Source organism: Adiantum capillus-veneris, chromosome 7 (genome assembly GCF_014529385.1).
Source record: "Adiantum capillus-veneris isolate H3 chromosome 7, ASM1452938v2, whole genome shotgun sequence".
Classification (NCBI taxonomy): domain Eukaryota; kingdom Viridiplantae; phylum Streptophyta; class Polypodiopsida; order Polypodiales; family Pteridaceae; genus Adiantum; species Adiantum capillus-veneris.
In genome coordinates, this window is record NC_140937.1 from 118,231,054 (window position 1) to 118,245,613 (window position 14,560).

The window sequence follows — 14,560 nt, forward strand, 5'->3', positions numbered from 1 at the left end:
AAAACGAAGGATCACTCACAAGCTCCTGGAATGCAAAACATGATGCAATGAGTGTCCATAATATTAGTTTTAAATAATAGAAATAAATGCTCCAAAAACATGGGTAGGGAACTGCCCACTTGGTGTCCTTGGTGGTGACACCACCATGTGGCAATTCCATGTGGATTTTCACATGGATTGCGTGCGACCCGTAGTCCACATGCGATCCATATGGACTACCATGGATTTCCCATTCCATGTTGGGAACCAAGGCCGCATGGGATCCCTGTGTGGGCACCCTAAGGCTGGGACACCCACACGGGGGGTGAATCGCCTCTCGCCCTTGTGGTAGGGGTAGTTCATGCCCCGCATGGACGCCCATTGGGGGAGAGAGAGAGAGAGAGAGAGAGAGAGAGAGAGAGAGAGAGAGAGAGAGAGAGAGAGAGAGAGAGAGAGAGAGAGGGAGGGAGTTAAGGAGGGGGAAGGTGGGAGGTTAGAGAGAGAGAGAGAGAGAGAGAGAGAGAGAGAGAGAGAGAGAGAGAGAGAGAGAGAGAGAGAGAGAGAGAGAGAGAGAGAGAGAGAGAGAGAGAGAGGGAGGCTTCCCTTCTTAGCCTTCACAATAATCACCAACTTTGCTTATTAATACCGGCTTTGTATTCTTTTGAGGTTGGTTCCACTCCTCCATTTCTTGGTTTAGGGTTTCACCTTGGTTTTTGATTCCCATTTCCTCAAGACATTTTCCAACATCTTTCCACATATGTGGCCTGGCTTTCAGCAGTTTGGCCATTGTTAGGGTACATTTTACTGGTGTTGACATGAGTTCTTGCAATCCTTGAGAATCTATGACTGGCCTAAGTGTTCCTTGTTGAGATGGTAGAACCATGACATCAGATTGTCCTTCATAATGTCCCAAGTAAGAAGGCAACTTCCTAAATATTTCCTCCCTACTATCTTCTGATTTCTTTGTACCATGGTCGCCATACATGGATTGTATGTCAACATTTACCATTCATTTGTCAAAGTTGACTTCAACAATTAGTGCTGACCCCATTCTTGATTCTTGTCCCTAGCCCTCCTAACTAAATCCCATAGTTCTTCAGGCCAACTGTCTTTGACCTCTGGGACATTAGGTGGTATCTCGTAAGCCGAATCATCAATCGTGTTTTTTGCCACTTGATTTGTCAAGTCCTTTTGACATTCATCTACATGTTCACCCCCTTGAAGGTGTTTCAACTCTTTTTCCTTGTCTCATTCATTGGTTGTTTCTTGTCGATTTTCACTTGTTAAAATTTCATGACCCCATTCTCATTCATTTTCTTCTTTTCCTTCATCAGGGTTCTTATGGTCTACAAATGGTTGAGGTATTATCCTATCTTGGACATGCATAGCAGGTGGAGGCTCCATGAGGGCTTGAGCTATCGCAATCAACTTTTTGCACATCTTCAATCAAAGCTTTTGTTATCATACTTATGTGGTAGTGATGCGTGTGAACACACTTAGGACAGTTGTGGCATTTTTCCCCTCACTAGGAGGTTTTCCCCCCCGTGCATTGTATATTCACCAAGTCAACACCTGATGAAGGTCCCATTGTGAACATTTTGAAAACAAAGCACTTCTCCCATTTTTACCTTCCTCCACAAAGAAATCACTTCTCCTCTTATTTACCTTGCGCCATAAACATATCACCTTGGAAGAGGTCATGAACACCACATTTCCCATAGAGTACCAAGGAATAGATACCATTGCTATCCTAGACAGTGGAGCGGGGGTTGCCATTGAGACTAAACTAATCTGGGAGAAATGGGGAAAGTCTGCCCTTAGGAAGACACAGATGGAATTGCAGTTAGCTGATGGCTACTTTCAAAAGCCTTTTGATATCTTAGAATAAGTAGTGATGATTTCTTGTGGAATTGAGTACGAACATATGTTTGATATCATAGATTTTGGTAATAAGAATAACTATGATGTTATTCTAGGAAGACCGGTCATGCACTGATTAAAAATGGTTCAAGACTGAGGTTGTGATCATATCTACTTGTGCCATACGGAGACCACTACCCACGTCAATTTGAGTGACGACAACTATAGAGATGTATGAAGAGCACTCGTAGAAGATTTTGATTTGACAATTGCTATAGAGTCTAAGGTACCTACGTGGTTGAACTCTAAAGCTCACCTGTGGATGTGCAGCGCTTCAAAATGTGATAGTTATGTCAAAGACAAACACAAATGAGAGAGACCTTTTGAGGGTTCCGACTATATACCTGAGCCTTTTCCTGAGGAAAGAATAGAGCCCTTGGAGTGGACCAAATTTTGGCCACCTTATATGTGTGTGCCAATGAGATCGCACCTACCAGATTTTGTGATGAAAATGGACTAGACTTGGTTCCTCTTTGTATGATTAGGGTGAATCCAAAAAGAGATAATCAAGAGAAAATAGGAAATAATGAAGTGATAGGAGAGTTAGAGGCTGAAATACATTGCTTGCGTGTTTGGGATGAGATTTCTATTCGCGATCTTACCAGGGAGAATGATTCGAGCAACATCCTAGAGGAGAATAGGAAGCCAAGTGATGAGTGTTACTATGACACCGTTGATACTCAAGAATACTTATAACTTAGTGTAGATGATGAAAATTCAAAAGGTCATGAAAGTGATCCTGAAACAAAATTTGAAAATTTCTTTGGTTTTCCAAATCAAAAACCCAAGAGACAACAACGTTACAAGAACAAGCACACAAAAAGGGGGCCCGGAAGAATGGTGCTCACCCTCACCCTCACCCTCACCCTCACCCTCACCCGTGAAAATTCTTGTGGCCATCCAATATGGTTTGGGCGATCGCAAATCGTATCTGTGCTAAAATGGGTCGTATGGCTCATACGGCACATTTTAGCCCATAATATGGGCCTTGACCACCCAAACCATATTGGATGTCTATGAGACATTGCACGGGTGGGGGTGAGGGGTGAGCACCATTCCTTCCCCCGTACAAAGTAAACTAGTATGGGTGATCAAGGCTCATACTATGTGCTAAAATGGGCCATATGGGCTATATAGCCCATTTCTGCGCATAGTATGGATTGAGACTGCCCAAACCATATAGAATGGCCATGAGACTTTTCATGTGTGGGGGTGAGCACTATTCTTCCACCAAAATTATCCACCCATCGAAACAGGTATGGACGATCAAGGCCTATACTATGCACTAAAATGGGATGTATGAGCCATACGGCCCATTTTAAAGCATAGTTTGCGTTGAGACTATCCAAACCATATTGAATGGCTGTGAAACATTGCATGGGTGGGGGTGAGCACCATTTCCTAGCCTGTGCAAAGTTGAACAACCATCAAATATGATATGGGTGGTCAAGACCCATACTAAGCACTAAAATGGGTCGTATGAACCATACAATCCATCTTAACGTATAGTTTGGGTCAAAACCACCCAAACCATATCAGATGGCTGTGAAAATTTGCATTGGGTGGAGGTGAGCACCATTTCTTCACCTGTGCAAAGTTACACAATCATCCAAGTTTAGAGTTTATGGGTTAGGGTTTAGGGTTCATGATTTAAGGTATAGTGTATAGAGTGACCATACGGCCCATTTAGCGCATAGTATATGGTGGAGACCACCCAAACTATATTAGATGGCTGTGAAGCACCATTCCCCCACCCATCCAAAGTTTCACAACCATCCAATTTTCGGATTTATGGGTTAGGGTTTTGGATTAGTATATTGGGATTTAGGGTATAGGTTATAGGGTTTATGGCTTAGGGTTTAGGGTTTATGGTTCAAGGTTTAAGGTTTATGGTTTAGGGTTTAGGGTTTATGGGTTAGGGCTTAGGGTTTAGGACTTGTGGTTTAAGGTTTATGGTTTATGGTTAAGGCTTTAGGATTTTGGGTTAAGGTCTAGGGTTTGGGCTTAGGGATAAGGGTTTAGGCTCAAAGTTCAAGGTTTAAGATCTTGGGCTTATGGTTTAGGATTATGATTCAGAGTTTAGGGTTTACAATGCATAGTATGGATAGAGAACGTCCAAACCATATTGGATGGCGACAAGACTTTGTCTAGATTGGAGTGAACACCATTTTCCCACTCATGCAAAGTTTCACAGTCATTTGATATGGTTTGGGTGGTCAAGGTCCATACTATGCACTAAAATGGACCATATGGATCATATGACCCATTTTAGCGCATAGTATTATAGGCCTTGAACTCCGTAAAGTTGAACATCCATCTAAACTAGTATGGGTGTTCAAGAACCATACTATGTGTTAAAATGGATCGTATGAGCCATACGCCCTATTTTAGTGCATAGTATGGTTTGGGACTGCCCAAACCATATTGGATGGCCGTAAGACTTTTCACGGGGTGGAGGTGAGAACCATTGTCCAACCACTGTAAGGTTGCATAGCCATCCGATATTGTATGAGCGGTTAAGGCTCATACTATGTGCTAAAATGGGATCTATGAGCTATATGGCATTTTAGCGCATAGTATGGTTTGAGACCGCACAAACCATATTGGATGAACAAAAGACGTTGTACGGGTGGGGGTGAGACACCATTCCTTCACACATGCATTACAAAGGGAATTGGGTCTAAGGAGGCCTCTTTATTTGCCATGGGATTAAAAATGAGACATGGAAGGGCAATGGGTGGATGCCATGTGGGTATGGCAGGCCTAAAAGTAAGTGGTGAAACTTGTATTCTTTTATAAAATACAAAGAGAAAATCTCTTATAAATTCAAAAAGCTGAACTTTTCTCTAAATAGTTGAGTAAAAACCAATCCTTTCTCTCTCTAATGGTTACCAGTTTCTCCTCCTCTCTCCTAGAAGGGGGTCCCTCCAAAAACGTGCTGATCATTTTCTCCCACTCTCTACTGTACCATCTCTTACATCTCTTCACTTCACCTTGCAAGTTGGTTCTCTTTCCTTCCTTTCACTTTTCCCTCCCAAAAGCTCTACAGTAGAAGTTTGAACCTCCTTTCCCTCCTCAATCTTGCTGCATTCTCCTCAAGATGAAGTTATCTATTTCTCCATGAGCCTCACTAAACACCTCTACCTAAAGATGAAGATCTGCATCATATCCTTCTGCTAGATCATCCCTATTTCTTTCCTCAACAAGTTTCCTACTCCTTCTCCATTAAGATTTCTAGAGAGGATCTACTTCCCTCTCAAGATTCGTAACATTATTTCACCATTAAGCCAACAAGCATGTGAAGCAATATAGCAGTGAGTGGCATCCTTCGTCTTTGTGTACCATCAAGAATCTTGCTCTTTATACAGCCGAGAATATGGATGTGCAATGTCTAATCATAAGTGTTTGTCTGCAAGTTGTGCCACTATTCCCCATGGCATCCTCAAGTACTCGACAACCTAGGAGTTTCATTGACTCCATTTCATGTGTAAGGACATGGGTCCCATGGGCAAGCCCACCGGCACGGCCAAACAATGTGTACACTAGGGGGAGGCGATAAGATAGCACAGTTGGGTGGAGACTAGCACACGCATTACCACCACTCTTTCACTGGTATCCGAGCTATTTCTGGGGAAGGGAAAGAGCGGGTTGCATGTGCATGCGACGTGCTGCTTCTCTCCCACGTTCTATAGACAACGACGTCTCCGCTGTGCAGCAAAAAGAAGGTAGACATAACTTATTGTGTGCAATGCGCGTAGATAGACAACGATAGCCGGCCGCGGCCGCTCCACCTACGCCCTCCACAACGGGTGGCCAAGGAAAACTCGATCGACAACTGTACGGCACGGAGGCTTCGAAAGCTTCCGTTGGCGCCGTTGGCTACATGCGTAGGAAGGCCTGCTTAACCCTTGCATGAAGGAGGGTTGAATCCTCCCCATAAGGGCAAGAGGCCAACACTTTACCATCAAGCTATTAACCCTTATTGTGTATAACAAGGAAAGATAGCATACTTGTGTTGAAAAGAAAGCTAGAACGAAAGGAAAAGCTTCAAACTTCAAGGAAGTAGTTTCACCCTTCCTTTTCACTTCTTGGAGGAAAACAAGTTTTCCTCCAAAAATTCTTTTTTCCTCAAGGAGGTAGCTTCAAAGCGAAAAAAAGCATTCACAAAAACAACGAGTTTTTGTGAAGAATCAACAAAGGTGTTCTTACGATGAACGACACATGAAGCGCTACAATTCCCGCAAGGCGAGGTTCGCATGCAACGCAAATCACGGGGCATACAAAACACAAAGACTTCAATTTCACAAGGTACAAGTTGAGGCTTTTTTTATTTCTCTTTACATTAGTGTGTGTTTACCATGGCTAGTGAGGATATCCCATCTACACACACGTTTGATTTTGAGCATGTAGATCAAAATCAGGGCACCACGAGTGCTGCTGACTCTAATATGCATGAAAATGATGATCTAGAAGATCATGGCCTTGTAGATATGGCTGCCTTCAAGACTTTGGAAAATTGCCAAAGCGTACTTGAACGTAACCTCTCTGCACTCAATACAAATGTTACCAATCTTACGAAGTTACTTGTGAAATTTATGAATTCACGGACGGCTCAAGGATCCATAAGTGGAACGGTTCAAGGGAACCAAGCTCGCACAACTCAAGGAGTCCAAGAGACAAGTGCTTCAGAAGATGCAGAAGGTAGCAATGCATTACTTAAGAATATCACCATTCCTGAGTTTCAGGGGGAAGAGCGTGATCACAACAAGGATGTGGTCAATACATTCCTACACAAAAATGTAGTGATATTCATAGATTGAGACACACCCCGGATATAAAGACGGCTATGGAAACAAGTCTATCTCTTAAAGGCAAGGTCTATAAGTGGTGGATGACATTTCCAATAGATGCTCGTCCTCCGTCTTGGGCCGCGTTTCAAACTTCTTTCTCCAAAGAGTTTTTGGACTCCAATGAAGAAGACAAGAATTGGTTAGCATGGGATGCATGCCGCATGTCTGGCCTCTCTCTCACACTGTACCTTTCGAAGTATCAAAAATCATATTAAAACTAGAAGGTCTAGATGAATTCCAAAAGATACAGGGTTTTAATAGGGGTCTTGACAAAGACTATCGTCTTCATGTCAAGACCCAACATCCAAAAATGTTGGAAGAAGCCATCAGTCATGCCCAAAGATATGATGATGACCAAGAGAGGAAAAGAAATATTCCCTACTCTAAGAATAATTTTGCTAAGAGCAATGTGGCTAAGAGCCAATGGCGAGGTAGATCTCTCACACGTTCCAAGATGAATAAGAGACAATCTACCTCTCCACAGCCAAAAGAGGCTAAGAAGCCTAAGCAATCACGAGATACTCCACATGGGTCTCTCAGCACTACTGGTTTTGAGCATGCAAAGAAACACAATTTGTGTTTTAGATGTCTTTCGGACCAACATAACAAGAAAGATTGTCCTCTTTTGCAAGACAAAGAAAAGGCCATGCACACGATGCAACGCCTCACATTAGATTCATCTCCTAAATATTGTGCTGTAGAGGTTCTTCATGGAAGAAAAACACAAGAGTTGTGTGCTTGCTTCAATGTGGCAGCCCACCTTTGGCCCCCATGATTTGATTCGCATGCATGACACTATTAACGGACAACGTGTTTGTATTTTAGTGGATGATGGTGCAACTCATAACTTCTTGAACTATAAGCTAGTCATGAAATTGAAGCTTACACAGACTCCCTGCTCCCTCAAGTATGTGGTGGAGAATATGTCTGGCAATGATAAAGAAGTATGGGACACGGTAGTTCAAGGGGTTGAGCTTATTGTTCAAGATCATACAATGACCCTTGACTTTCAAGTTATGAACATGGACCGTGTTGATGTAGTTTTAGGACGGGAGTGGCTGCATGGTTTAGGAAACACATTGCACACTAGTTATGAACACAAATTCTTATCTTTTATGGCCAATGGTAAACATGTGCTTTTTCTTGGTGAGAAAAAAAAAACCATCTACACCTCTTATATGTACAACCGAGCTCTCTATTTTTTGCAGAAAGAAGATGTAATAGATGAATTCTTTTTATGTTACTGCTTGTCTCCAAGTCTTGTGAATTCTCAAGAAACACTTGGTCATCAAAAAGTACACCTAAATCGCGAAAAATACACCTCACCTTGAATTTGGCCAAAAGTTCTCAAAAAACTAAAAAACATCAATTTTTGGAGCAACTGAAAAGAATAATAGCGAACATTGTCAAAAAAACTTCAATTTTTTGAACCAAAGTCAATATAGAAAGTTTTGTAAGACAAAAAAGTGAAAATATTCCTAAAAACCTTACACAACATTCCACTTAAAAAACAATTACATCCTCAAAAGCTTACAATTGAAGACTCAAGGCTTTCAATTACAATCCTTAAAATTTTTCCATCAAATTTTTTATGGTTTGTTGACAGAGATGACCAAACTTCTTCAAAGTGAGACCATAAACAAGAATTTTCATGTCCTCCAAGTTTAATTATTAATACATAGTTCGCTATTTTTTGTTTTCTTGTTCTTAGTCACCTTGATCACCTCAAGTAGTACTTACTTGTATTTGCATCTTCTCAAACTGCTTTGTATCAATGAACATCAATTGAATACAAATTTACAATACAGTTGTATCGTAGAGTACACGAGTATGAAGATTTTTGTTCATTTGTTGTGTATAAGCATTTTATGATTCAAGTTTTTTTAATTCTAGAAGACAAGGGTACTTCAATTTTAGAACACAAGATTGTAACAAATTTGTATTTTAGAATACAAAATCACAACACAAGTGTATTCTAGAATACAAGTTTGATGTGTATTCTGGAATACAAGTTTGTAGCACAAGTGTATTCTGGATTACAAGTTTGAAGTACAAGTGTATTCTGGAATACAAGTTTGTAGCACAAGTGTATGCTGGAATACAAGTTTGTAGCATATGTGTCTTCTAGAATACAACTTTGCCGCAATCTTGTATTCCAAAACACAACAAGAAGGTTTTGCTCTCTCCAGAGGTCGGATACAAGTTTGTAGCATATGTGTCTTCTAGAATACAACTTTGCCGCAATCTTGTATTCCAAAACACAACAAGAAGGTTTTGCTCTCTCCAGAGGTCGTATCTAGGTATGTCTTTTCCATCTCCATCTCCATCTTCATGTTCTCCATCTCCTTGTTTTTTGTGTGAGTTTGCTTTATCTTCATGTGTGTCCTTTGCATGGTTGTGTGCAAATCGTTTTTGTGTTTTCGCGCGCGCGTGTGAAGTTTAAAGGCAAATTTTAGGTCCACTTGCTTTCGGAGCTGCTTATGCCCTCAAAATTTTGTTTGAGCATCACAGCAGAAGATAGTTTTCAGCCATACAAAAAAACTTCCTGTGTATCTTACAAAAAACATGTCTTGGTATGGAGGTTAGAATTACACATGCATGAAGGATTGTAGATACAAAGAGAGCTATGTTTTGTCGATCTTGTGCAGAGAAAGTTTCCATTGGTTGTTTGATACATTGGTTGTGTAGATCTTTGTACATATGGTGCGGATTTATTGTTATATGCATAAGGACACAACAAGAAAGCAAGTGTGATTCTTCTATTCTTGATGTACTTTGGTCTTTCTTGGTCAAAGAAGTACTCGTTGTAAGAAATTGGTGAGATTATGTGGTTGGCTGGGAGATTGAACCATTGAGTGTTGCTCTAGCCACTCCGCAAAGAGATAGTGTGAGTACTATTGTAGCTCCTATTGTGTTGAGACACTAGAGCAAGGGAGATGTAACTAGCATAATACACTTGCTTTTGGTATCATTTTGTTAACATATAAAGATCTATTGGCCATAACTAAAGACATATTTTTTTCTTTAAATGCATATAAATTCTTAATTTTGTACTTAAGAAAGCCTTGAAATATGAGGGATTTTTTAATCTTCTTTGTTTGGTTTTTTTGCAAATTTTATATCCTTCTTGTTGTTTTGAAGTATATATTTTGGATTTGGCATGCTTGATAGCAAGAATTTATGGTTCTTTTGTCGATGTTTACAGATTCTTCTTCGTTAAGCCTTCTCCTTCTGGTGATGCTCATGTTTTTAAGAAGCAAAGAAGAGGTCAACAATCTAATCTTGCTAATCAATTTTCATCTTCTCTAATTGGTTTAGGTTGTACAAGTTCACTCACTCCCTCACATAGTAAACTTGATCCCATCAGCCCTCATCTTCAAGCACTTAGGATGCGTGTCAATCGATGGAGTAGATTCTAGAAGACAACTGCTTCCACCTCCTTTCGCTTTTGAGAGTGGTGCTCCTCGACGACATTTGTTAACTGCTCATCAATTTCTAGAACAATCTCAAGGTATTGACGAGACTTTATTGATGGTGCCTTTACAAAGAGTTATTGTTCCCCCTAGAGGTATGCTTGCTACCTCTCATAAACAAAAAAAAGCATCAACTCATGATGTTCAAATCCTTTGGGAGTATGCAGGACACAAGAAGCCTGAAGGTCATGCTTGGTCAATTCGAGTAGGTGTTTTTGGGCATAATCAAACAGTTATTGAACCTCTTATTTCTTTATGTCGTTGATGGTGATCAAGGTCTCAACAATGAGGAAAACGTTTTCAAAGTGGTAGGTTATCTTGTTGATGTCAGAGAAAATACCTCGCACAATATCTTATATTGTCTTCTAGAAGGGAAAGAAAAACAAATTGTGAATGACAAAGAGAAGAAATATGCTTTCAAACTTGCTTCATAATTTTAGTTTTTAGTTTTGTTTATGAAGTTTTGTTGCAAAAGTAGAGATAATCTTGTTAATTAACTTTTTGAAAAATTAGATGCAAACTTTTGGGTTGTAAATTATAAGCATGTGTTTTATTTGCATTTTTCATCACACTCGTGAAATCACAAAGTTTATGTTTTATTAATTGGTCAAAAATTGATGTGATTATGGGAATGTATTTTTTCTAAGTTAAACATGTGATTGTAAATTCGTCAATTCTCCATACGAAAAAAACTTGCGAGCTGAAATGCTCATTTTTAAAGTTTTTTGGGCTATTTTTGGGTTTTTTTGGGGGATTTAACATTTGCGAGTTTTTCATTTCAAGTTTTTTTTGACAATTTTAGCAATCTTTAGAGTTTTTTTAACCAAATATGTGTCATAGCATAAAGTATCTATTTAATGTAATTTTCAATCGTCATAAGACTCCATATATGTGTGGTTGACAGAGAGAGAAAGTATAAATTCTAGAGAGATAGTATTTATGCGAGTTACCATTGGAAGAAGAGATCATAAATCCTTGAGAGAGAGTGACTTCTCTTCTACAGAGAGAAAGTAAAATCATAGAGTTATATATCACTACGCAGAGAGAGAGAGAGAGAGAGAGAGAGAGAGAGAGAGAGAGAGAGAGAGAGGGCATAACGACGTGAAAATGTAAACAAATAAAATCACCATTTCACAACTCATGCCATTAGAGTCAAATATGCTCGCAACGCATGTGATCAGAGTCAAATAATCCACAGCATATAAACATGCGATAAAGTAAAAAATCATGCAAAATAGAGACAACACTAATTTCAGAGTTAAATAATCCACAACATATATAAATGTGATGAAGTCAAAAATCATGTCAGATAGAGACAACACTAATTTCAGAGTTAAATAATCCACAACATATATAAATGTGATGAAGTCAAAAATCATGCCAGATAGAGACAACGTAAGTTTGAGGATGTAAGTACATTCGCAAAACTACCACAGGATAAGATCAAAATTAGAGTACAAAAAAGGATAGTCGCCATAAATGTAATGGTCACTCTAAAAGGCAAGTAATTTTCTCCCAAATGGCTTGCAAGTTGCTTCATATCTTTTGCTTGAAATTTGAAATCCTTTGCTGCATAAACAATGTTTTTTCAATATAAATAATCACAACTATAATAAACCAAAATAAATACAGAAAAACAATTTAATATCATAGATCAATATTCTAGTTGAGTGAAAGAAGCATACCAAACCAGCTGTAATTAAATGGAGGGAGAAATCCTCCTTGGTTGTCCAAGAATAAAAGCGATGTCCATTGGTGAGAGGGTTGGCTGATGAATAATCATGTGCTCCTTAGGTTCAAGTCCGAGCACTTTTGTGTACACATAGTACATATGTTTGCATGCCAAAAAGGATTTGTTGGTATTCTCTCGCTTTTGAAAATCTGGACACGTGCATGTTGGACTCTGTTTTATATGAATCTCATAACTATTTTCAGTGAGAACTCGAAAAATTACATGCTCTTGAGACCTTTTCACTTCATCCAAAAATATAATTGTCATACTATTAAATGCTTCCAATTTCTTCATGGCCTCTTTAGAGATTCCATGCCTCCACTTTTTCTTCCTCGAGCTGCCACCACTTTCTTTGCAGTCTCCAGCAAGAGGTTGTGGATTTACCATTGAATTCTCTATCCGAAATCCACTCTGATGCAGCGCGGCAAGTTCCTGTGTGGAGATATCTGTCCCTCTTGCTACTGGCCAAACATTTGGAGCAGGAGGTAAATCTTTGACTTGTCTTTTGATTGATTGGGTATGCAAAATATCATGATTACAAAACCATAACCATTGCTCAATTGTTTTACCCTTGAACATTCTTTCAGACCATATACATGGAGCAACAAGACCAATTGAGCGACTATGCAAGATATTGTCACAATTTTTTCTCCCTACTATTCCAAAACATTTTCTTTGACTTTGAGTGGGCATTCTCCTGAGGGCCCACTGAGTGCGTGGCACATCACTCTCAAACACATTGTTTCTTTGAGATGACAAAGGTGTGGTTGTTTCTTTTTGAGATCCAATATCATCATCACTGTCACTAATTTGCAGCGGAATGTTAGAAATACCTGGTCCTTGGGTATCAAACTTGATTTTTTTTGGTCAACCACGATGGTTTCGTTGCTTAGATTCCATGACATATTCCGGCCGATGGGAGCTACGTGTTCCTGTTCTGCCCCTCTTTTTGCGTTGTACTGTTTCTTTGTCTCCATACAAAATTGGCTGCGCATACATGGGAGTCCCTGCAACAGCCTCGTGTAATAGATGGGCCACGTTGGTTGGAGTTGGAGTTTGCTGAGATTCAACTCGAGAAAGCAAGGTCTCCATTGTGAGACCCGTTCCTATATAACGCCCAGCAGTATATCCCAAAGGCTTTGCACATTGAATATATGAGTTTATAACATCTGTTACACATGCATCATACAAGGATATTTTTCTCTTTCCACCTTCACCCGCTAACCAACTGGCATGTACACTTTCTGATAAATTAACATTGGGAATTTGTGCCCGCTCCCACGGACTTAGACCACCCTATGAAATGCAAAAAAACATGAATTAAAATTTATAAATTTCATGTATGAAAAGCTTATAAATTTTTCTAAAAAAATAGATTGTCATAAAGGTACTTACATCTGTTCCAATTCCTCCCCAGTGTGAAATTCATTGCTCCCACCATTTAAACCATCTGCTCACTCTTGTGATGCTCTCTGTAGATAGATGCTGTCTCCACCATTTTTGAATTGAAAGTGCCTTTTGAGATGCAAGCACAATGGTCTTACAAGCTCTCCATTCCTCACACATATCAATGTGTTGATTTGTTAGATGTTGAGGTATCCACTTTTTAGCATATTTGTGGAGACTCTGCTCCCAATGAAATAGGCATGACCGTTCACGTCCCTCCATGATATTATCTGGCCCGCCATTGAAGACTGTTCGAATAGCATTCCAATTTGCACCAGCTTCATCAGACATAAAACCTGCAAAGTCAGCTGCACCATGTCCGTACTTTTCCATTGTTGAATTAAGGCTCTCCCAAAAAATAACTTGAGTCTTTGCATCCTCCTCTTTAGTTTCACATATAGCAATTATTTGTAGTGATTGTATGTTGCAAGATATTCAACATAAACATTTTCACACATCTTCTTTTATTTAATGATAAAAAAATACGAGATATTCAAATACTTAAAGATTACCTTGGATCATAAACTGAACATGACATTGTTGCCCATCCATCTATTCTATGGGTAAAATCAAAATGTACCCACGCATTTCTCAAGTCACCAGTTTCAGTTCTTTTCATCCGATTTACTAGATCAATCCCAGAACCTGGTCCTTTAGTGGACATTTTAAATAGGAAGCACTTGTCATCCTCTTCACCCTGTCGAGGAAATCTACTCCCATGGAAAAAAGGAAACATGCACTTTTTTTGAAGCAATAAAATATTATCATATCCATCCCCAATAACAACACCTTGACTCTTCCTCTCCTTTGAAAAAATTGAAGAAAACCTACATGATGCATCACAAGAAGGCTAAATTTATAATAGTTAAAAAATTAACAAGTTCAAGGAACAAAATTGAGTTTATCTTACCCTTTGGTTTGAACCAATGGCATCATTTCTTCCAAAAAATCATTGAATTGTACATCGGATGTAACTTCAGCTTCCTCACCAATCAAGGAGTGAAGAACAAGTTGTTGAGCCACAAACATTTGAATTTTTCTTGGGCCACCCTTTTCTATTTTTAGTACTGTACCTACCAGTTTCCACACTCTTGAAATAGCAGCCCTAGAGGTTCCTGCCTTAACATTATGACAATGTTGACGAACATGTATTGCCAGTC